This window comes from Lissotriton helveticus, chromosome 10 (assembly GCF_964261635.1).
Source record: "Lissotriton helveticus chromosome 10, aLisHel1.1, whole genome shotgun sequence".
Classification (NCBI taxonomy): Eukaryota; Metazoa; Chordata; class Amphibia; order Caudata; family Salamandridae; genus Lissotriton; species Lissotriton helveticus.
This window is the reverse complement of record NC_136071.1, coordinates 549530698-549553038: the sequence shown is the minus strand read 5'-3', so window position 1 is coordinate 549553038 and position 22341 is coordinate 549530698. Positions and strand designations below refer to the sequence as shown.

The window sequence follows — 22341 nt, the reverse complement described above, 5'->3', positions numbered from 1 at the left end:
AGTAGGAGTGACTACACACAGCAGACGCGTCAAGGCCTGCGTGACAGCGGTGCTGGTTAAGTAGGCTCTGCGGAGAGGACAAGTCCAGAGTCACAGGCTGTGCCGGGGCAAAGCAGCGGCCTCACTCTGGTCCTTCTACTGGGCACCGGGAATGGATAAGGCTGTGGCCTCCTTCTGGCCTCCAGGGTCTCTCTCCCACGAGAGGGCCTGCAGCACACACTCCTTCCTACCTCTTGTGTCTCCAGGAACACAAGTGGCGCCCTCGAGCAGCCGGATCTGCCTGATCTTTCATTTGCAGAGGGGCACCTCTGCCAGATCCTGCTTCCTGCAGTTTCTTTCTAGGTTCTCGTGGGCACCGGGTGCCCAAGTCGTGAGGGGGTGACACCATGAGTTACCCGCACAGGGTGACACCGACCCGTGTGACGCCGCTGGCTTCAGCGCAACCATTACCTTTGCAGACAGTGTCTGTGTAGCAAGCACATCTAATCCAGCATTGAGGAATTTGTGTGCATCCTGTTGCTCGTACCCTGCTAAATGCCGTGCATGCGTCCACACCAGATGCAATAACCTATGGGGAATGTGAGGAGATCGGTGCCCAGAGTAAAACTCCTGAAAGAGTGTAGACATTTCACAAACAAGACATGAGCCTGGGCTTTGCATTTCACATTTGTGCCCGTCTGAAAGGAAAAAGTCTCGCAGTAGTCTAGTGTGGGTAAGTGCTTGAACTATACAGTTCATAAAACACGTATTTCCAAGGTTGATCAGCCCTCGTAGACCTATGTTGCAGTTAGTGGTTATTTTTCTTCTCTTGGGATTATGTCGCAGCAATTCTAATTCTCTTTTTGTTGGCTCCCACGTTGAATATTTCTCTCCAACTCCTGTCATTGTATACTGGTAAGGAGAACTCATTGTTGGGGTGAAAGCTTATAGTTTCCAGGCTTTGCGAGGTTCTTCTTTGTCAATTTGTTCCATCGTAAATGTAATCTTGACACATAAAGCAGTATACACCCCCATATAAAATGTCTATGGCTAAATGATGTTGTTTTACTTTTGCGTCTCGTGGATATGTTTCTTTGTAAAACAGACAAAAAAGACACAGTAGTGGAAGAGGAAGTCTGTTCTAGTGGGCACCGCACATTTGACAAATGCAAGACTTAGCCTTGCATTTCCTGGTCTCAGGGGTGCCACTCCACACGAAGCACTGCACTGGTAGATGACACGCAAGTTCTGCTTCCAGTTCTCCACCTTAAAGCTGTTCACATGGGAGCAGCTGGCCGGACAGATGGCAAAAGGCACATGAACGCTGGGGGAGGAGAGCCTGGTAGAGAGTTCCCACAGTCACGGATGGAGGGTGGGGTGGGGGCTGGAAGTGACTACACAGTAGCTACAGGGGAAAGGGGGCTTGGAATTGGAAGTGTTGTCCTGCAATTTGGGCTTTGTGTTCTGAAGGGGTGCAGGTTTCAAGTGCAGGTATCTCTGAGAGGAATCAGTCTCGTATGTGGCGGTATTGAGAGGGAAGGGATTTGAAATGCAACATACAAGAGGGTAGCAGCCGTGTTGGGTTCTTATGGAGAATTTGGGATGAGAGCATATGAAGCGATCTCTGAACTAAAAAGCACCACTAATTGTGACGTTAATGTGCCCCTGAAGAAGGAGCATTGGGTGGGGCAGGTACATGAGAAGGAAGGGTAGGTGAAGGGAGAACACGGGTAGGGGTGCCCGTGATGGCCAAGTCTCTCAGTGGGAGAGCCAGCCTCTCTCGTATACCACCGCTTCTCTTAACCTCCGCGGCTTGCCCCCCCCCCCCCCCCACCCAGCCCGCAGCACCGTGCAGCTCATGGAGTGGTAGCTCCTCCTCCTTTACAGACCAGAGGTCACACAAAGCAGTGCCTGAAAGATCGGGGCCCCGCAGCTCACAGGGACCTTCTAATTCATTGATGGGCAGAGGGGCCAGGATACACTTCCGACCCACTGCTGCATAATCCGCACTCTCCAAGCAGCACAACTACAAACATTTGTAATCTGGTTTTAGAGGTTAGTTTTTCTTCTGGTTCCAGTACCCCCTGGGCCCCCACCCTGCCTATTTCTTTGCGGTAGTGTGAGAATCCATTTCATGAAATATAAAGTAGGTTGCCAAAACAAAAATGCCAGCCATGTGTCGTTTGAAGAGCCTGCAAAGACCTTGTCTTGACACTAAATATGGTTATAAATAAAAAAGTATGTATTCATTTGTAATTTGACTTTTCTGTCTTTGTTCCCTTTACATCAGTCATGGATCATTTGGGCATCCCTAGAACACAATTAAAAGTGCTTTCTATTTATATTTGCTGCACAGATCAGGGCTGAAAATATGGCTTTAGGTGACAATTTATTTTTGTACTGTCTGGACATTAAAATAATGACTTGGCAACCCTAATCATAAGACTGGAAGTTTGTTGCAGGAGAGGCACATTATTTATTTCTTCCACCCTCGATCCCTGATTAACCCCATAATAGCAATAGTTTAACTTGTATCTGAAACCCTACGCCGCCGTTAGTAACATACTGAGTTACTTCAAGTGTCTGGGAGTGCACCATGTGTTCAGGCAAATTACTCCTCATCCTTGCCCTTCACTTTCACACTAACCCTGCACTCACAGCAAACACAATGCACTAGTTCTGTTCAACCCGTACCTCACCCTGCAGTCACACGAGCACACTACTTAACCTGCACTCATGTGACACTTCACTCACGTGTCCCCCTTAGTGCTCAATCTGCTATCTCACTCAAACAAGCCCATCACTAACCATGCATTCATTCGTCCCACTCAGCACTTACATCCACACCCAAATTCATATGGTCACCTAACTCACCCTGCAGTCACACTTCTTACCCTACTCTCACACTGTCGCATTGCTCATCGTGCACTCACATGGGCACTCCTGCTACCCACACAGCACAGAGGGTTAATGTGCATGCTACAAAGAACGTGTACCATGCAGATCACAGAACTGAGTGTGAGTAAACTATGACAGCGCTATAAAAAATGTAATGTTTGTCAGAAAGGTGCTATAGAGAGGTGAGGTGCATTGTTGGTGAGTGGTAGTGAGGGAATTCATGGAGAAGGAGGAAATGGCCTGCAGGAACAGGGGGCTGCATGCACACAGGGGGGCATAACATGTGCCACCTTGCATGTATCCCCAGGTATGCGATCTTGTATAGGCTCCCAACATTTCCCTATCATACGAACAGACCTCTAGTTGGTAATCTTTAGTGAAATCTTATATAGGTACCACCGTTAGAGTCCTGTGCTTTTCTAAAACTGAAGTGTACTTGCCTGTGTACTCAATTCATGTAATGGTGTGTATGTAAATTGCAAACCTGCCTTAAGACACATCATGTGGCGCTGTATGTGTGGAATGCACTGCATTCTAGTTTTTAAAGCAAAAGTTTGGAGTGATATTTGCACTGATATTTGTTGCTGCACCCATATGCGTGATCCGGTTCTTGGCGCACATAGCATTGTCTGCAGCGCACAAAGACCTTTCGCTGCCGCACACAGAGGAAAAAAATTAGAGGGAACATTGGTCACAGGCACTCCTGGCAGGTCAGAACTCAAATCAAGGAAGTTCAGGGGAGCTGGGGGTGAAGTCTTTGTGTTCCCGAGACTTCAAAACAGGAGGCAAGCTCTACTCAAGTCCTTGTAGACTTTCCTCAAGCAGGGGACACACAGCAAAGTCCTCCTTTCTTTGGCAGAAACAGCAACAGCAGGCCAACCCCAGGCACACAGCAAGGGGAGTACTTCTCCCCAGTTTCTCCAGCTCTTCTCCTCAGCAAAGGTTCCTCTTAATTCCAGAAGTAGTCTGAAGTTGAGGGGTTTTGGGTCTCATACTTATACCCCAAAATGCCTTTGCTCTCTTTGTGCAAGGGGCTCAGAGTCCAGCTCAAATCAGTTCTGGGGGCACTCTGCAAGTGCACAACAACATCCATTGTCAGTGTGAGCCTTGGCTCCAGACACACCACAGCGGTGCGCAGCCTGCATTGTGGAAGGCATACACAGCCCTATTCAGGTACAGGTGCTTTTCCTCCCACCACTCCGAATGCAGACCAGGCCTCTTCAACCTAGTGCTGACTCATTCAGGAAAGGCAGGACACACATCAAACCCCCCGGCCCCCTGGTGGCTGTCTGAGAGAATACACCTCCCCAGCCCCTGTCACTCCAAAGGCAGACAGTCAATACACTTCCTAGCAGAAGCACACAGGATTGGCTAAGCAAGAAAATACCTGCTTTCTAAAAGTGGTATTTTCAAACACAGAATGTAAAAAATCACCTTTCCTAAAAAATGCATCTTCAGATTCTGAGTTCAGGCATACTAAACTTTATTTTCCTATCTGGTCTCAATGGTAAGTTATATTTATAAGATTTTATAAATTAACTCCTATGCTTTCCTATTGGGACAGAAAGCCTTACAAAAGTGAAAAACGAAATTGACAGTATTTCACTATCAGGACATGCCACACACATCAGGGCATGTCCTAATTTTCACCTACACTGCACCCTACCCACAGGGGTACGTTGGGCCTACCTTAGGGGTGACTGACATGGAAGAAAAGGGATGGTTAGGGCCTGGCAAGTGGGTAGAATTGCCAAGTTGCCATGGCAGTTAACAACTGCGCACAGACACTGCAGTAGCAGGTCTGAGTTACCGTTTCAGAACTACTCATGTGGGTGGCACAATCAGTGCTGCAGGCCCACTAGTAGTATTTGATTTTCCAGCCCCGGCACACTCAGTGCACTTTACTAGGGACTGACCAGTAAATCGAATATGCCAATCTGGGAGAACCAATCATAATAACGATTTACACAGAGAGCATATGCACTTTAGCACTGAACAGCAGTGGTAAAGTGCCCAGAGTCCTAAAACCAACAACAACAGGAAAGGAAAAAATAGGAGGAAGAACAAAAAGTTTGGGGAAGACCCTGCAAAAAGGGCCAAGTCCAACAATGTTCAAAAGCAAACAGCCGTGGCCCTGCACGCGGCAGTTAGCTGTACAACATTAACAGCAACAACTGTGAACAAACACCTCAAGGAGTTATGGGATTTCAACCTACTCAGGCTCCATGGGGTGCTTGTTTTACTAATTAGAACGGTCTTCCCTGATGGGATGAAATGTTCGAATATCTTTATAGCCTGCCATAGCTGGGCTATATCAGTCACTAAAAGCCCGCTCCCTCGCTCTGCATTGCTGGAGCGGACCTGTTATGGCCGGTATAGCCCGCTACGGCAGACTATAAGCTATATTAAGTACCTTGGCACTTCCATGTAGAACACTCTAACACCCCATTCTCGTTCGCACAATATAAATAAATAAAATATTAAAATTAGATAACTATTTGCCAAAATCATTGGTAAACCTCTATTGAGAACTAAGAATTGGATTATTAGCTCATACCACATGGCTTCTTACACTTAACTATAGATTTTGAACGACTAGGGGCAGTGTTCGTCGCTTATTTGAGGCCACATCAATCATTGCTTCGAGTACATTTTTGGTAAGCTGTGAGGTTTCAATTCTTGACAGAGTGGGGCAGTAATGGGCGAACTTAAAATACCTCTAGTAGAGGATGGTTGATCGTGTCTTGGTTTCATTGTGTCTGATTGGGTAGCCCTGTTAAAGGATGAGACCATGGTTTACCAGGAACTTTCCAGATGTTTTCTGTACACCACTGGCTCATTTTACCCAAGCATTAGGCTGAAGATGGTACAAGCAGCATGAAACGTGAGAGCTAACTTTAGGAAGCATTGGTCTCATATGTGTTGCAAACCATCACATGATATTTTATGAGAGCCATTTGAAGTGAATGTCGAGTTTTGGATGAAATCAAGCTGTTGCAGTGTTGAAGTGAACAAGTGTTAAGTTTATATAAAGATAAATCGTTGATTTAAGTCAGCAAATTCCCAGATTTGAAAACGCACACGCGGGAATACGAGGAGGACTTATCTATATCTCATAGAAAAAAAGACAACTTGAAATAGCATTAATACCGGCATTATTGAACCTACAATTAAGAAATGTTTAAATAAGTTAGAAAAATAACTGGATATGGGAATCCCAGAAAGGAAGTGGTTCGAGTTACTAGTGCAGCTGTCACCCTATAATATACACAACCAGTTAGAAGCATGTCTTTGTATGTCATGTTTTACATCATATATCACAAAGGTTAAGCAGACTCCAGAAGTCCCTCGAGGATGTCCAAAGATGATGGCCTCGTTTTCACACGTGTCCCACAGATGTTAGAGGCTGAATACATATCGAAAGGAATTTTCATACACCCTTGAGGGAGGCATGTAGTCTGTCCACTTCCTTGTTATCTGAAATAAATGAGGAGTTTGCAGTTTAGATACAAAAGATTAAAACGGGATATGGTTTGGAAAGTTTATTGAGAAGATTAAGCAATGGGAAGTTCTCACATTGATTTTATGCATGTAGTGTTTCTGGTTAAAGCCATTTGGGGCAGGGAACACAATAGTATTTGAGTTTGACGCCCTTTTTATGCAAAACATTAATAATGTGAGTGGCATTATTAAATCGTGCTATTATAAATGTCTTTTTGAATGGGTATTGAATTGTCCAGCTATTTCCCCTCTATCTTAGGAATTCTGGCAACCAATCACAGCGCCTCTTATCCTCACATGCTCTCTGGTTGTTCTTGAATCCTGCAGGAATTGATCTGCAGTGCTGCATGCCTGCTTATTAGTAAGCTGAATTTGCACTGCTGTGTGTAAGTGCACCGTGCCAGTTATATTTGCACTGCTGAATGCATGTGCTTCATGTCAGCTGGACCTCCACTTCTGCATGCCTGTGCGCCATGTCAGCTTGGTCTGCACTGCAGCATGCCTGTGCACCACGTGTTTGGTCTGCACTGCTCAATGCTTGTGCACCATGGTAGCTGAGTTTGCACTGCTGCATGTATATGAACTATATCAGATGGTTCTGAACTGCTACATGCTTGTGCACCATGTCAGCTTGATCTGCACTGCAGCATGCCTGTGCACCATGTTAGGTGACTTTGCACTGCTGCGTGTGTATGTACCATGTCAGATGGATCTGCACTGCTGCATTCTCTGCACCTTGGCAGACGGATCTGCAATCGCTGCATGCATGTGCATAATGTCAGCCGGATATTCACTACTGCATTTCTGTGCATCATGTCAGCTGGATCTGTACTGATGCATGCCTGTGCATCATGTCTGAAGGATCTGCACTGCTGCATGCTGTACACAGTGTAAGCTGGATCTGCACTGCTGCATGCCTGTGCACCATGTTAGCTGGGTTTTCGCTACTGCAGGTGTATGCACCATGTCAGATGGATCTGCACTGCTGCATGCATGTGCTCCATGGCAGATGGATCTGCACTGCTGCATGCCTGTGCACCATGGCAAATGGATCTGCACTGCTGCATGCTGGGCAGTCAGATGGATCTGCACTGCTGCATGCTGTGCATCATGTCAGCAGAATCTGCACTGTTGAATGTTGTGCATCATGTCAGCAGAATCTGCTCTGCTGAATGCTGTGCATCATGTCAGTTGGAGCTGCTCTGCTGCATGCTGTGCATCATGTCAGCAGAATATGCACTGTTGAATGTTGTGCATCATGTCAGCAGGATCTGCTCTGCTGAATGCTGTGCATCATGTCAGTTGGATCTGCTCTGCTGCATGCTGTGCATCATGTCAGCAGAATCTGCACTGTTGAATGTTGTGCATCATGTCAGCAGGATCTGCTCTGCTGAATGCTGTGCATCATGTCAGTTGGATCTGCTCTGCTGAATGCTGCGCATCATGTCACTTGGATCTGCTCTGCTGCATGCTGTGCATCATGTCAGTTGGATCTGCACTGATGCATGCTTTGCATCATGTCAAATGGATCTGCTCTGCGGCATGCGTGTGCATCATGTCAGCAGGATCTGCACTGCTGAATGCTGTGCACCACATACGCTGGACTTGCTCGCGTGCATCTGTGAGCTGGATGCACAACTAAATATAATTCGGTAGTAAAACTAGCGTGTAAAAAAGCTCAGTGAGTTAAGAGGGCACTGCTAAAAACTACAAATAACCTTACAGACACAGACTGAAATCCTATCCCAGCAGCATCAGCCTGTCACCCAGGCGAGATCTGTAAATTAAGTACCATCATGTTTAGAAATAGTAACAACTGTTCTTTTAAAAATGTGCAAAACTGTGATAACTAGTGTTATATAAAAGATAAGGTATTTTAATATCAGATTTTCTGGTAACACTTTCGAATAGAGCTACTGTTACCATATCCGCATGTCCGTTCAGAAAAATAACATGCCAACTTAAAGTCTACAGAGTTGACATTAGTACTCAGTGAACAGCTAAACGTACCTCACTTGTATTGATCAGCTGAAATCCCACCAACAAAAAATAGGAATGGTCCACTCTGAATTTTAACTAATACAAGGGTTTTTATTAGCTCTGGTCATTGGGACAAAGTCTGTGTTACTGGATGGTGTAGTGGCCATTTAGGAATTATCATGTCTTCAAAGCCAATGTCGAAATATTCCAGATACACTTCGATGTAATCCTCCCATAAATTGAATGGCTTTTGTTACACATGAAGTTAGATTTTATTTATTTTGTATATTTGTTGCATTTTTTTGGGGAAACATCCTTTACAACGAAACTTTTACAACGCACTACCATTACGATGCAACTTTTACAACGCAAACCATTACAACGCATAGCGCTGGGGGGCGCTCTAGGATAGGGAATAGGTTTAATGTACTATCCAACACCTTCCCTACTATCCACCGGGACTGGAGTTGGAATAGTAAATTAAACTATCCACTATCCAGCGCCCAAAAGCATTATGCGTTGTAATGGTATGCGTTGTAAAACTTGCGATGTAAAGGTAGGCGTTGTAAAAGTATGCGTTGTAACATCATACATCCATTTTTTTGTGAAGCACTGCATGTTACATTTCTGCTGCCTGGTGGCCTCCATGCAAGGGGCCTTTTAATTCCTATGGGGTACCCTAAAACCTCAGGTGAAATTCTATTGTTAAGTGAAGAATTAGCAGGGGAATCCGGCACTGAAGTACTGATCGCAATAGTCATTTCTCATTTCAAAGGGGACCTTCGGTATCTCACTTGTTAAATCCACTGCCCCAGAGTTTCTGAGATCTCGAATATTGATAAATCCAGTAGGATTGGAATTCCTTTGGGAGGATACCTGGCCACTCATAATAAGGCATTGCGATTGCTATGGGGAAGGGTTACAAGAATGGAGGGGAGACACAAAGTATAGGCGCTGGATGCATGGCTGTCCTGCTGCTTAACATAACGTGTAATTGTATTTGGGGAGAGGATGTGGTCTCATGGCTAGACCTGCTGACTTTGGATCGGGAAACCAAGGTTCGAGCCTCGGGTCGACTCCACATCCTGTGATTCTGGGCAAATCACTCTATCTCCGTGTGCTTACCAAAAAAATGAATGTGTCCGTGTGTAACGCAACTGGTGCTCATGTAAAGCGCTCCAATACCTCTGGGTCGAGTTTGCACTATATAAATCTGCAAAAAACAAACCGCATGTTCACCCAGAAGGGTATCTTGAAACTGAATAACAGATGCTCATTGTTACCCAACTGAAAGGTACTCATTTTATTGACCTCAGAAGGATGAAGGGCCAAGTGGATCTGCCGGGATTTGAACCTGTGACCTTGAAGCCATACACAGACCCCTATAGTGGACACATTAGTCCACTATGCACCAGACCTAGTATAACTGCTAGTGAGAGTGTGTGAGTCCAGAGACCATATTGCCATGTGTGGCTATGATACCAGGAAGACCATGTCATAGAATTCAGCCTTGCAGCTACAGGTTTGGTGAGAAATGTATCCAAGGTTTTGCCCGAGTGTCAGTCACTGTTCTTATGGGCCTAATCGGCCAACAAGGAGTATCTGAGTTTCCACTTACAACTATCATTGGAGCTTCTGTGCACCTAAGTCGCGGGCAGAGGAGAACAGTAACATTTCATGCACTCCCAGAACCTTTAAAAAAGCCTTCAACTGTCTAGGTGATATACAGGGCAATCTCTAAGACAAGACCCTTGTACATGATGAAAGGTTTAAATGATTGATCAAGGAATGGGTTTTTCCTCTAAGCTTGACCTCAACTAACTGCAAATGATAAGATACCTATGACTTTATGTGACAAAAAAAGTTAATTTGCATGAATGTGTACATAAGCAATTCCACTTGTTAATAGCTGTCTCATTTTAAAATCATGCATATTGCATTATTAGCGCCTGAAAAAAAATTGAACAGGTTAGCCATACGGTCAGAATTTGATAACAACATATAAAGTTAACTCTGAATTGGAGGCAAATAACTCCAATTCATTCTTCAGGGAATGGGTGAGCAGAAGACAAGGTGAAAAATGAGACTATGACCTGTGGCAGTTGGATCCAGCTTTAACCCGTTTGTTGTGTGCGACGGCCAACGGCACCGCGGCGGATTCTACGCCGTGCTAAAGGGGTTAAACCTGGCAGTGATTTAAGACCGAAGAAACTGTGCAGTTTGGTCATTTGTACAAAGCACCATGTTGGGAACAGAGGTGGCAAACAAGACCAAAATTTAGTGGGCAATTTCAGATTTATAAATATTAAAATAGTAAAATTGGGAAATTGAATACAGTTCTTAGTCACCCCCCCCAACAAATACATTTTCGTATTAACTATTTAGAAGGTGGCACCCTTTCAGGCTCCATTTTGACTAAGTGGCACTGTAGAAACTATTGGCTTAAAAGCGAAGCAAAACTGTGCCCAAGGGCTTGTGCAACAAGACATAATAGTGCCTTCGTAGGGTTTATAAAATCACAAGGAAGACATGTACAAGATGGAGTGCCCCTGAATATCAAAGCTAGAAAATTAAAGTATACAACTATTGAGGAGAAAATATCAAATTCGAAATATGGAAAGGTAGGTAAGAATAGATTTTGTATAGCTAACACCATATATATGCCCCTTGGCAACATATAGCTTCAAGGTATGTAGATGTGGAGTTATGAATAGTAAATCTTTACTTCCTCTATATGCACTTACCTTTCAATATTTTGGTCATTGATATTTTGTCCACAATATTCTTCTATATCGACATTCTTAGCCTCGATGTTCAGCAGTACAACCATATGAGAGGAACTGGCAGATACATCTAGAGAAGTGACCCACCATTTTATGGAAAATCCATGAAGAACTCTGTAAGAACAGCAAGCAGCAATAATGATGAAGGTTGGCAGTTAAATCAGAGATTTGACATCTTGGTACAACTGCTGCTGCAGACACAGCCATTGTATAGCACATCTTTCTCCATTCTCCTCTTCTTGAAAGAAGAGGCTCCTGTTGCTAACCTATTCTAACGGAAATGAGGCATTCTAATGGACTTAAAATCCTTTGAAGCAGGTGATATTAGCCCTTAAAGACCCACACCAGCATTAATGGCACTGGTCGAAGGACCAATAACAAGGAGGAGAACTTTAATGGCCAGTATAGCCCCTTGCAACGGACTATTAGGTAATTCGAACATATTGCCCTTAGGGGCGTATATCCTACTTTAAAAAAAGCTTTACGGAGGACACAGGAGTTTAAAAACTCTACAGGCACAATATTGTTGATGTGCAATTTTCCTTCCTCAGATCTCAACCAACACACAAAGGATGAACAATAAGTGGAGTAGTCACTCAATGAGACAGGAAGCATGTTGAGTAGGAAAGCTCTATACCAATCCTGCAATGCAAATATTCTACCCATTACGTTCTGGTGTGGGCAGCCAACCTGCTCTACCCTTCACCACTCTTTAGGAAAAGTCCTGCCATAAATTGCGTTTGGGCTACACTTCAGTGCCGTTTTAATGCTGGGTGGTCATCCAACGCTTTCACTAATGTTACAGTAGGTGTTCTGAGCCTTTCATTCTGCTGCACCTGCCATGAAGTTTGATCTCCAATATTAATATTATTTAAATCTTCCTAGCCCAGACTCGGAAGTGCTCTATGCAACTTTTCACATCAATACTTACACATTGACACTTGATATGTTCTGTTCCAAAATGGACCTGAGGATGCATTTTGCACTAAAATATAAGACTTAATTCCAGATTTTGCTTCATTTTTCTGAAATTTTGTGTAATTACACAAAAGGAAATTAGGCAAATTTCACACATTCCTGGACTTTAATCTTTTCCATCCATTTCTTCATAGGTTGCAAAGAGTTGCAAATAGCAGTTGCTGTGAAGTTCCCCGCATTTATCATAGAAAGCCTGGACCATTGCCTTTCATTGGTTGCAGGAAACCGGAACAATCCACTTCCTTTCAATAAGTGGAATAAGCTGAACATAGATGCGGATACACATGCGGTTACAATTCACCTTAATAGGCATTGCGTTGACTATGGTGCTGCTCATCTTCTGTGGATAACGGATTCATCATGTCCTAGCTCTGCCATCTGTAATCCCTTTACTAGCAAGTAGATTCCAATGTGTCTGGATTGCATCACGCTGCACATCCAGCCTACTATATAATGTAAAATCTGTATATATGTACACTTGCGGTATTTGCAGAGCAGCATCTCAGTCTCATGTGCAACCCAGCACAGAACCTCCTTTCTGCTATACATTTAATGAACTGGATTCAACTACATTCCAACACCCAGCACACCTCACTGTCTCATAAAGGGAAACTCCTGCAATGCTTTTTGTTGAATCACAGTGAGGGACTCCATCCCGGCCATGGGAACCATTCATCCCCCAGTCACACTCTATCAACCACCACAGTCCTACTTCTGACAGTCCTGGTCGGTCTCTTCCATGTCTCAATGAGTTTGAAAAAGATAACCTGAGATCCACCAGTGGGAATAATATTCCCGGGTCTGCCTATCATCTGCTTCAACTTCATGGATCATGTAATTCTCTTCTGGAGAAAAGGTGATGTGGAGTCCTCTTCCTGCTACTCATGAAGAGTACTCCATCGAGGTTGTATGAATATCAAGGATAAATATATCATGGGGCCAAAATATCAAGGACCAAAATATCGGGAAGGTAAATGCATCTAGCTAAGCATCCATTAACTATTCTTAACTCCACATCTACGTACCTTGAAGATATATATATATCATCAAGATACATATATTAAGAGTTAAGAATAGTGAACCTATGCTTACCTATAAATTTACTTTCACGCGATTTTGGTCCTCAATATTTTTGCCACAAGATTTTGGCCCCCATGATATTCTGTAGTTGACATTCTGTAGGAATACCCTCTAGAGTTGCTCCAGCATATCAAAATTCCTCCGACTTCTTTTTTTCAATCTGCCTGCATGTCTAATGCCGGCAGATTTTGAACTCTTGCATGGATTTACCCTTACAGCATTTTGAGAACCGTAATCGGACCACATTCTATAAACCAGTGGTTTGACATGGAAGAACCCAGTTTTGAATCGCACAATTTACAGAAATGTTCTCAGTTCACAGCTTGTAAAATCAGCCTGAAGAAGGAAATTATTTTTATAATATCACACTAAGGCGTCCATTACGAGTGGGTCACTAACATTCGGTATGTGTTGTAAATCCTGCCACTGGATACATCAATTTTATGAGTTTTGTGATAAATATTGGCACGCCAAACCTGCAGATACGTTTCAGGGTATTTACAAGACCATGCAGATTTTGGTACCTTCAGCACCACAACCTGCATGTTATTCCTCAACAACTTGTACTTGGCAATAATTATCACACCAATTAAATGCCAAAGTATTGCCAGTTTCTATTGGATGTGATGATTTCCATTTATGGCTAATTTGAAATGAGGTACATTGTGTTACATGTCTGGACTTTGGCTTACACTCCTATCTCTGAAAAACAAATATATGGTTTTACCTCACTTGTGCATCTTACAGCAGCAAATGGGTGTGTCTATCATTAGTGTAGCAGGTGCACTGCCGCCGATCCCAGATGTGTGAAGGATCCACTCCATCCCACATACAGCTGTCTTTTTCTACGGTGACACTCTTGCATCTCCACTGCAGCAATGATTACATCATAATTTCTACAGAGGTGCGGATAGAAGAGTGTAACACTCAAGGATGTAGTCTCGTAGGTTATAAAAGATGTAGATGTATTAGTTTTAGATCAGGTTACAGGTAAAGTCCCACCAGGAACAACATCCTGTTGCTCAGCACTTCTCAATCCAACTGTCCACTCATCAAAGCACAAACACTACTAACATTCCAACCATCCAATGACCACACTCACTGGCTGAGCAGCAGGGAACATTAAGACTGTGGAAAGGAAGCATGAGTCAGCAAGAGGCCACAACAAAAGGTCAGGCATAAGGAGCCTAACGGTCAATCTGTTCCTGAAACAGGAATCTGTCAACAGGAGAACTCTTCAGGGAGTACACATCCTGCTCCTTCCAGGCTCAGCTCAGTTTCATGGTTAAATATGAGGCTGATGGGCTGCATAACACTATGGAGTTTCATTCTCTCTTGGTGCCCTTAAAAATCTATCTAAGGCCTAAGCAATAAGGCAATTCATTCAGGGCAAATTGGGAGTTCGTATTAAAATCCACAATTATCGTGCACATTGTTAGTGTATGTGAGGAACCCTCTCTTGGAAAAATGGGTCCTAAACCTATACTTTACCACCCACCCACCAAAATATGAAACTAAAAATACCCAGGTATGCCTATTTCGAATGTTATAGGACCATAACATAAGTGTGGAACGAGTCATAGTTAAGTTGATTTTAAATGAAAATGAATACTATTTGCTACCCGTACTTGACTCCCAATATATTGCTAGTGGTTTGCCCTGGGAGTGAGGGGGACAGGGGGTTGGTGGAGACAGAACATTGATGGGAATGAGGAGTCTAGTGTGGTAATTGTATTGTCAGTAATAACTTGTTTGACATGTCATCTTTGCCCCATAGGCAGCAAATTTGAATTTTCTTTGCCCAGTGCAAAATGCTCATATCATGCCAGCTCCTCTTGGTTCATAGATGATGAAGATGCTTAAATGGAACTTAGTGGGATTAGGGTAAAAGTGCAGTTGTGAGATGTTATGGCCCAGTTTGTCTTCTGCTGCTTGCACTTAATGGGGGCCACATCCCAGTGCCACTAGAAGTCTTGGCATTCCACCTACATTAGCAGCAAAACACAACAGGAGGCAGTGCGAGGAAATTCCAAATATCACTGTTCCAGCGTCTTTTATATTTTAACCTACACTAAAATCTAGGACTATTTCTAGCACTGCTGCTCCTTCTCGTGTTGACAAAGCTGATTGATAAAACCATGGACTCACATTTACGATGGATGACATGCATCTCTCATACGTGCATCAGTGGGACACGATAACAGAGGAAAGGCCAGGAGTTGACATGATCTACGTGAATTGGGCCGTGGTTATAAGAAGGTTTTGAATTAAAAGTCCATTAGTGCCCAGACACATCAGTTTGCATGAGGTTTGTGATTCTTTTTGAAAGGGAATCTGACATAAAGTGTAGGGGTGGGCTTTACAATCCAACACAAATTGCATAGGTGGTGCATTGGCACTTCCCCGCAACCACTCTTGCATTTCGATGCAAATCCCTATCTACAAAGATTGTAGAAAGGGATTTGGCCCAGAATCCTGTTCCTCCTTGCTTACATTCTACAGCACACGTATAAAGTGAGAAACTCCTTAAGACATAGGTTTTGTATTGGTAGGGACCTTTTCCTGTACAAAGACTATGCTGACCACAACACAGACATCATTGCAATACGGTGCAAGGATGTCTGCTTTGGCGCATTGCAACCAAAAACACACCAGCGCAGGAAGAGAGCAGAATAGCAGAACATCTTAAGAGATATGGCGCTGTTCTGCTCTCTCCTGTTCATGTAACGCAGCATAGAAACTTTACTCGCTGCGTTGCGTGATTTTTTTGTTGATCTAATCCTAAGGGTTCATGCAAATTAATGTTGCAGGTTTATCATGAAATACAAATTCATATAGCCTTTGTTGGCTGGAATTCTGCATATTACACAATTTTATATCAAATTGTCTTAAGTTTAAATGATGATATTATTTGCACTTTTGCTTAAATATAGAATTCCTTAAATCCGATATGGTTTTACATCGAAATATTATTTACTTTGGCAAGCATATATTATGTGTTGTTCAATCAATCAATCAATCAATCAATCATTTGTAAAGCACACTACATACCCGTGAGGGTCTCAAGGCGCTGGGGGGGGGGCGCTACTGATCGAACAGCCAGGTCTTGAGTATCCTCCTGAAGGTCCGCAGGTCTTGGGTCTGTCGTAGGCTCAGTGGGAGGGTGTTCCATGTCTTGGCGGCGAGGTGGGAGAAGGATCTCTCACTGGTGGTTGTTCTTTGGATGCACGGGATGGTGGCGAGTGGGAGGTCGGCAGAGCATAGCTGGCGGTTGGGGATGTAGAAGGAGAGCCGTCTGTTGAGGTAGGCTGGGCCGGTCTTGTGGAGTGCCTTGTGTGCGTGGGTGAGGAGCTTGAAGGATATCCTCATGTTGACGGGGAGCCAGTGCAGGTTTCTCAGGTGGGGGGTGATGTGGCTGTGGCGTGGTACGTCAAGGATCATTCATGCTGCTCCGTTTCGGATGCGTTGTAGTCGTTTGATGAGCTTGGTCGGAGCTCCAACGTAGAGGGCGTTTCCGTAGTCGAGTCTCCTGCTGACGAGGGCCTGGGTGACTGCCTTTCTTGTATCTGTCGGGATCCGTCTGTAGATCTTGCGGAGCATGCTAAAGGTGTTGAAGCAGGAGGAGGAGACAGCGTTGACTTGCTTGGTCATTGAGAGCGTTGAGTGGAGGATGATTCCCAGGTTGCGTGCGTGGTCGGTGGGTGTCGGGGCTGCCCCCAGTGCCGTCGGCCACCAGGACTCGTCCCAGGATGAAGGGTTGGAGCTGAGGATGAGGCCCTCCGTCTTGTCAGAGTGCAGCTTCAGGCGGCTGGTCTTCATCCAGTCGGCGACGGCCTTCATTCGTTTGTGGAGGTTGGCTGAGTGTCGTTGGCGTAGGAGATTATGTTGAGGTCGGGCTACGTGTGCGAATGGGGCCATGTAAATGTTGAACAGCGTTGGGCTGAGGGAGGATCCCTGGGGTACGCCGCAGATGATCTCGTAGGCTTTGGAACGGAATGAGGGGAGGTGGACGCTCTGGGTTCTGCCAGAGAGTAAGGAGGTGGGCCAATCCAGAGCCTTGTCTAGGATCCCTGCGGCGTGGAGGTGTGCACATAGTGTGCGGTGGCAGACGGTGTAGAAGGCGCCAGAGAGGTCTAGGAGGATGAGTGCTGCGGTCTCGCCGTTGTCCAGCAGGGTCCTGATGTCGTCAGTGGAGGCAATGAGGGCAGTCTCTGTGCTGTGGTTGCTGCGGAACCCTGACTGGGAATGGTCCAGGATTCTGGGTTTTTTTTAGGTATCGGGTTAGCTGTCTGTTGACGGTTTTCTCGATGACCTTGGCCGGGAAGGGGAGCAGAGATATGATCTTGGCGTGTTTTCAGATATCTGGGAAGGTCGCGGTCTCGAGGGAGAGATTGATGACGTTGCGCAGGTGGGGTGCGCTGGAGCTGCTTGCTCTGTTGAAAACGTGGTGCGGGAATGGGTCTGACAGAGAGCCGGAGTGGATTGTGTGCATGGTCTTGATGGTATCATCGATGCTCACGCTGGCCCAGGCTAGCAGGGGGTCGTGGTCGATGGTGTGAGGAAGGTCTGTTGTGTTGCTGACTGTTAGCGCTGTCTGGGCGTTGAAGCTGTCGTGGATGTCTGCTATCTTGTGGTGAAAGAAGGTGGCGAGGGAGTCGCACAGGGCTTGCGACGGCGGGATGTCGTTGGTGTTGGAGCTGGGGTTGGAGAGTTCCTTCACGATGTCGAAGAGCTCCTTGCTATTGTATGCCTTGTTGTCGATGTGGTCTTTGAAGGAGGCCCTCTTGGCTGCCCTGATGAGGTGGTGGTGGTTGCGGATGGCATACTTGTGTGCTGCGTGGCTGTCCGGAGTTTGTTCACTGTGCCATTTCTACTCTAGTTTCCGGCACACTTACTTGGAGGCTAGGAGTTCTGGGGTGAACCAGCTGGACCTCTTGCTGGTGTCTCTGTGGGGGGGTTTCTTCAGCGGGACGAGGGTGTTGGCGCAGTCCTCGATCCAGCGTCTGAGGCTGTGGGCAGCGTCGTCGGTGTGGGAGGGTTCGGTGGGTGGGCTGAGAGTGAGGTTTGCGTTTAGTTGGTCTTCGGTGATTTTGCTCCAGCAGCGGCGGGGGATCTGTTGGGTGTGATGGTGTGTGGTGGGTTTCTGGAAGGCAAAGTGGATGAAGCGGTGGTCGGTCCAGAGGAGTTCGGTGGTGTGGCTGACGGAGACGTGCAGGCTTGAGGAGAAGACGGGGTCGAACCTGTTGCCGGCAGAGTGGGTGGGCGTTGTGACAAGTTGCTTCAGTCCGAGGTTGCCGATCAGGGTTGTGGAGTTGCTGCTGTTGTTTTTCTCAAGGTGAAACTTCAGGTCTCTGAGGAGGATGTAGTCGGTGGAGGTAAGGGTGTGCGTGCTGATCAAGTCGGCGATGGAGACGCTGAACTGGGGGCGGGGTCTGGGGGGTCGGTAGATGAGGGTGCCTCTGAGGATGGAGTTAGAGTCTTTGCTGATCTCAAAATGCATGTGTTCGGCGGTGCAGAGCGCGTCGTCGGTGCTAGTCTAGACTCTGATGCTGTTCTTGTGGACGATGTATTTAGAGTAGTGACATAAAAGATAGTGCAGTTCTAAAATGTGGACTGGTTATCAATCACCGTCCTTGACGGCCTGGCCACAATTTGCAATTTAAATGATATTTTCACACAATTCTGTACATCAGGATATATATTCCCATGTATCACATTAGGGATGAAAGATGGGGGTCCAGCAATACTTTAGCCACAGTGTAAGCATGATTACCTAGCAATGAGGTTTTAAATTGGAGTATTAACACTTCCTTAACACTGTCCTAGGGTTTAATGCCGTAGTCCCTATGCACGATGGTTAATGTACCAATTGGAATATTGTAACACTAAACACTTTCTGCACTGTGAAACTACATCTGTTAATATCGATGCGCAATTTCAATGCTCCTAATGCTCGGTGTAATTAGCCTTGCTAGTCAATGGATACATGTATCCCATACAACTTATGTGTTATTGCCTAACGTGCTTGCTGTAACCCCTAAGCTCAGTAAAGGCACCTTATTGCATCAAATTCCCACACTGTCATGTATGCGATATCATCATGCTTTTGCACTTTTAAACCGATGCGTGAATGCCTATACGTTCATGATATGATTTATTGTACTTTGTTTACCAGGCGGGACCTTTACCCTAGGTTTACATTCACACCAGTCACTGTCACCGGAGGTTAGTCTTTCCTCCGTGTTTACTGTACCGGCAACTTCGGTCTGACGTCGCCACGGTTTTAAACGTCCTCGAGGCATACGCGCTTGCACTCCCAAGCAAGTTGCGATGCCTACGAGACGCTGAATGTATGCAGCACAAGGTAAATCATTGATGGCCATTACGGGTATGCTTTGACTAGTTGTTGTTTATGCCTCTAGTACCCATTAACTAAATCGAGCCCCCCCCCCCTTTATTACCTTACAGCCTTGAAATTCTTCAAGCCTTGGTGAGGAGAGTCCCATTTATTGGACCTACCTCCCACACTCAGATTGACCCTCCTGGGACTTACAGGTAATCTTGGCATGACTGTATATTGCGGGCCTTAATTTACTCGCATAGTTTTCAATGGGCTTATGTTAATACCCATTATATTCCAGATACCACATCAGTGATTTACTACACTGGCCCTTCTAGAAATTGGATTCAACGCAGTCCGTGAATCACCGAGGGGGTAAGCCTTCATTGACATGCCCTACCATGTACTTTTAGCCAATTATCCCAAGCAACAGCCTGATCCTATCAATTATCTCCTTAAGGTTATCTACAGCCCTACAAAAGAATTCTGGGTTGCCCCATTCTGTCCTGATGAAGACCCCCATGGCCAAGGTCTAACTTACCCACATGGCCCTAAGACGGGTCGAAACATCGACGCCCTTTTAAACACTCGGCCTGGACGCCCATCTTTCATCCCTAACGTGCTACATGGGAATATATATATATATATATATATATATATATATATATATATATATATATATATCCTGATGTACAAAATTGTGTGAAAATATCATTTAAATTGCAAATTGTGGCCAGGCCATCAAGGACGGTGATTGATAACCAGTCCGCATTTTAGAACTGCACCATCTTTTATGTCACTACTCTAAATACCCTCCTTCCCTCACTGCTACACACTAGGGCACTTTTCCTCCTTGCACGTACCTCCTTTGGGGCACCTAATTTCATACGTAATAACCATTATTGTAAAGTATTATTATTTATTTTTATGTTTTCACCAATTGCAATGAAAATAATTTGCGGGTGGATTACGAATCTGGTTGTTGTCTTTTTTCCCTTGTATCTTGAATGATGTATTGAATACCTTGAGCTGACTTGTTTTCCCTCAGCATGCTCTTAACTCAATGTACTAAGTGTACTAAGTATTTCGATTCATTTGGCTATTACATAAGGTTTGGGAACATTGATTATTGTACCAGACTACACCCAGGTCCAGGACCAATTGGGTAACCCCATTTCTGTAATGGCGTCGTAGTGGTGGTGGTCATCGTGGAGGGTGCTGGGGCCAGGCGTTCTGGAGCTGGGCTCGGTCCAGGCGCAGACGGGCGCAGATGGGCTTGCCTTAGGCGTGCCTTTGGCGCGCCTGCGGCGGCCGGCATAAATGGGTAGGTGGGAGGGAGAAGCAGCTGGGAGGCGGGGGCAGCGAATGGGCAGTGGGCAAGAAGGGGGGGCGGGGCCGCAGGGGATGCCGTGGCGAGGGCGGTGAGGGACAACGAAGGTAACAGAAGGAAAAAGGGGCACAGAAACGAGAGAAAAAAGAGTGGCACAGAGGGCAGAGGGGCTAAAAAAAACGAGTGAAACAGAGGGCAGAAGGGCACAAAAAATCAGTGGAACAGAAGGTAAAAGGGGCACAAAAACGAAGGGAAAACAAGTGGCACAGAGGGCAGAATGGCACGAAAAATGAGTGGAACAGAGGGCAGCAGGGCCGTACTGGGAACCAAAACCGGCCCTGGCAAAGCGCTCGGACCCCTCCTCACCCCGCCAGCGGGGGTTGGGGGTGCCGCCGAGCTCTTTGCCAGGGCCGGTTTTCTGCCGATTTTGTTACAGGGACGATTTGGCAGCTATGCTGCCAAAACGGCCCTGTAACAAAAACGGCCCCCAGGGGCCCAATACCAGCCCCCACCCGTACGGCGCACCGGCGGATTGCCCAGTGCCCGCTACGGCCAGTCTGGCCCTGGAGGGCAGAAGGGACCAAAAAAACGAGAGGAACAGAAGGCAGAAGAGCACAAAAAACGAATGAGAAAAGAGTGGAACAGCGGGCAGAAGGGCACCAAAAAAACGAGTGGAACAGAGGGGAGAAGGGCACAAAAAACGAATGGAACAGAAGGGAAATGAGGCAAAAATACGAGATAAAACGAGTGGCACAGTGGGCAGAAGGGCACAAAAAAACGAGTGGAACAGAGGGCAGAAGGGCACAAAAAACGAGTGTTAGACTGCGAATCTTTAATTACCATATATTTAAGATTGCCAACATGAAATGTGTCTATTTAATATATTTAATATTGCATCCTTGTAAATAACATGGTTGAATTGATTTTGATAATAAAATTGGTATGCTTTTTTTAGATGATTTATAAATATTTTGTTGACCATTCTATTCACAGGAACCTTTTAATGTTAGTTCGTATAGGGGTGTGACAGCTGCTGAGAGCAAGCACTAATGGATGCTCGAGAAACAGTCAGGACGACTACGGATAGTTATTATTTTCTGACCTAACCCTGCCCTCTCCAGCCCCTTCCTCCCACTACCTGTGCCCGAAGAGGCCCTGGCAGTGCCCTGCACTGGCAGCATTCATCCGCGCTGTCCCAGTGTTGAGATGTGGAGAAACAGGTGCTAATCTGCCCAGTGACTCCCAGCGGCTGCAGGTCATGGCGTCTGGCTGCCTGCGGGCAGACCGGTTTGTCAGAGGGGATTATTGATGTGCAGGCAGCGAGAAAGAACACATCTAAAAGTGTCCCTGTCAGCATCACTGCTGGTGCTTCCCCTCCCCACCCCCACCACCGCGAGGCCAATCCGCCCACAGGCCTTTGCGCAGATGTGAAAGCCATCACAAGCTGCAGGACAGCCCAGCCAGCCTCAGAT

At 45.7% G+C, this 22341-nt stretch overlaps 1 pseudogene; it reads right to left on the bottom strand.

Annotated features, from left to right (window-relative positions):
* Positions 1-391: 391 nt before the first annotated feature.
* LOC144784057 (ubiquitin carboxyl-terminal hydrolase 22-A pseudogene) lies at positions 392-22129 on the bottom strand (annotated as a pseudogene).
* Positions 22130-22341: the final 212 nt, after the last annotated feature.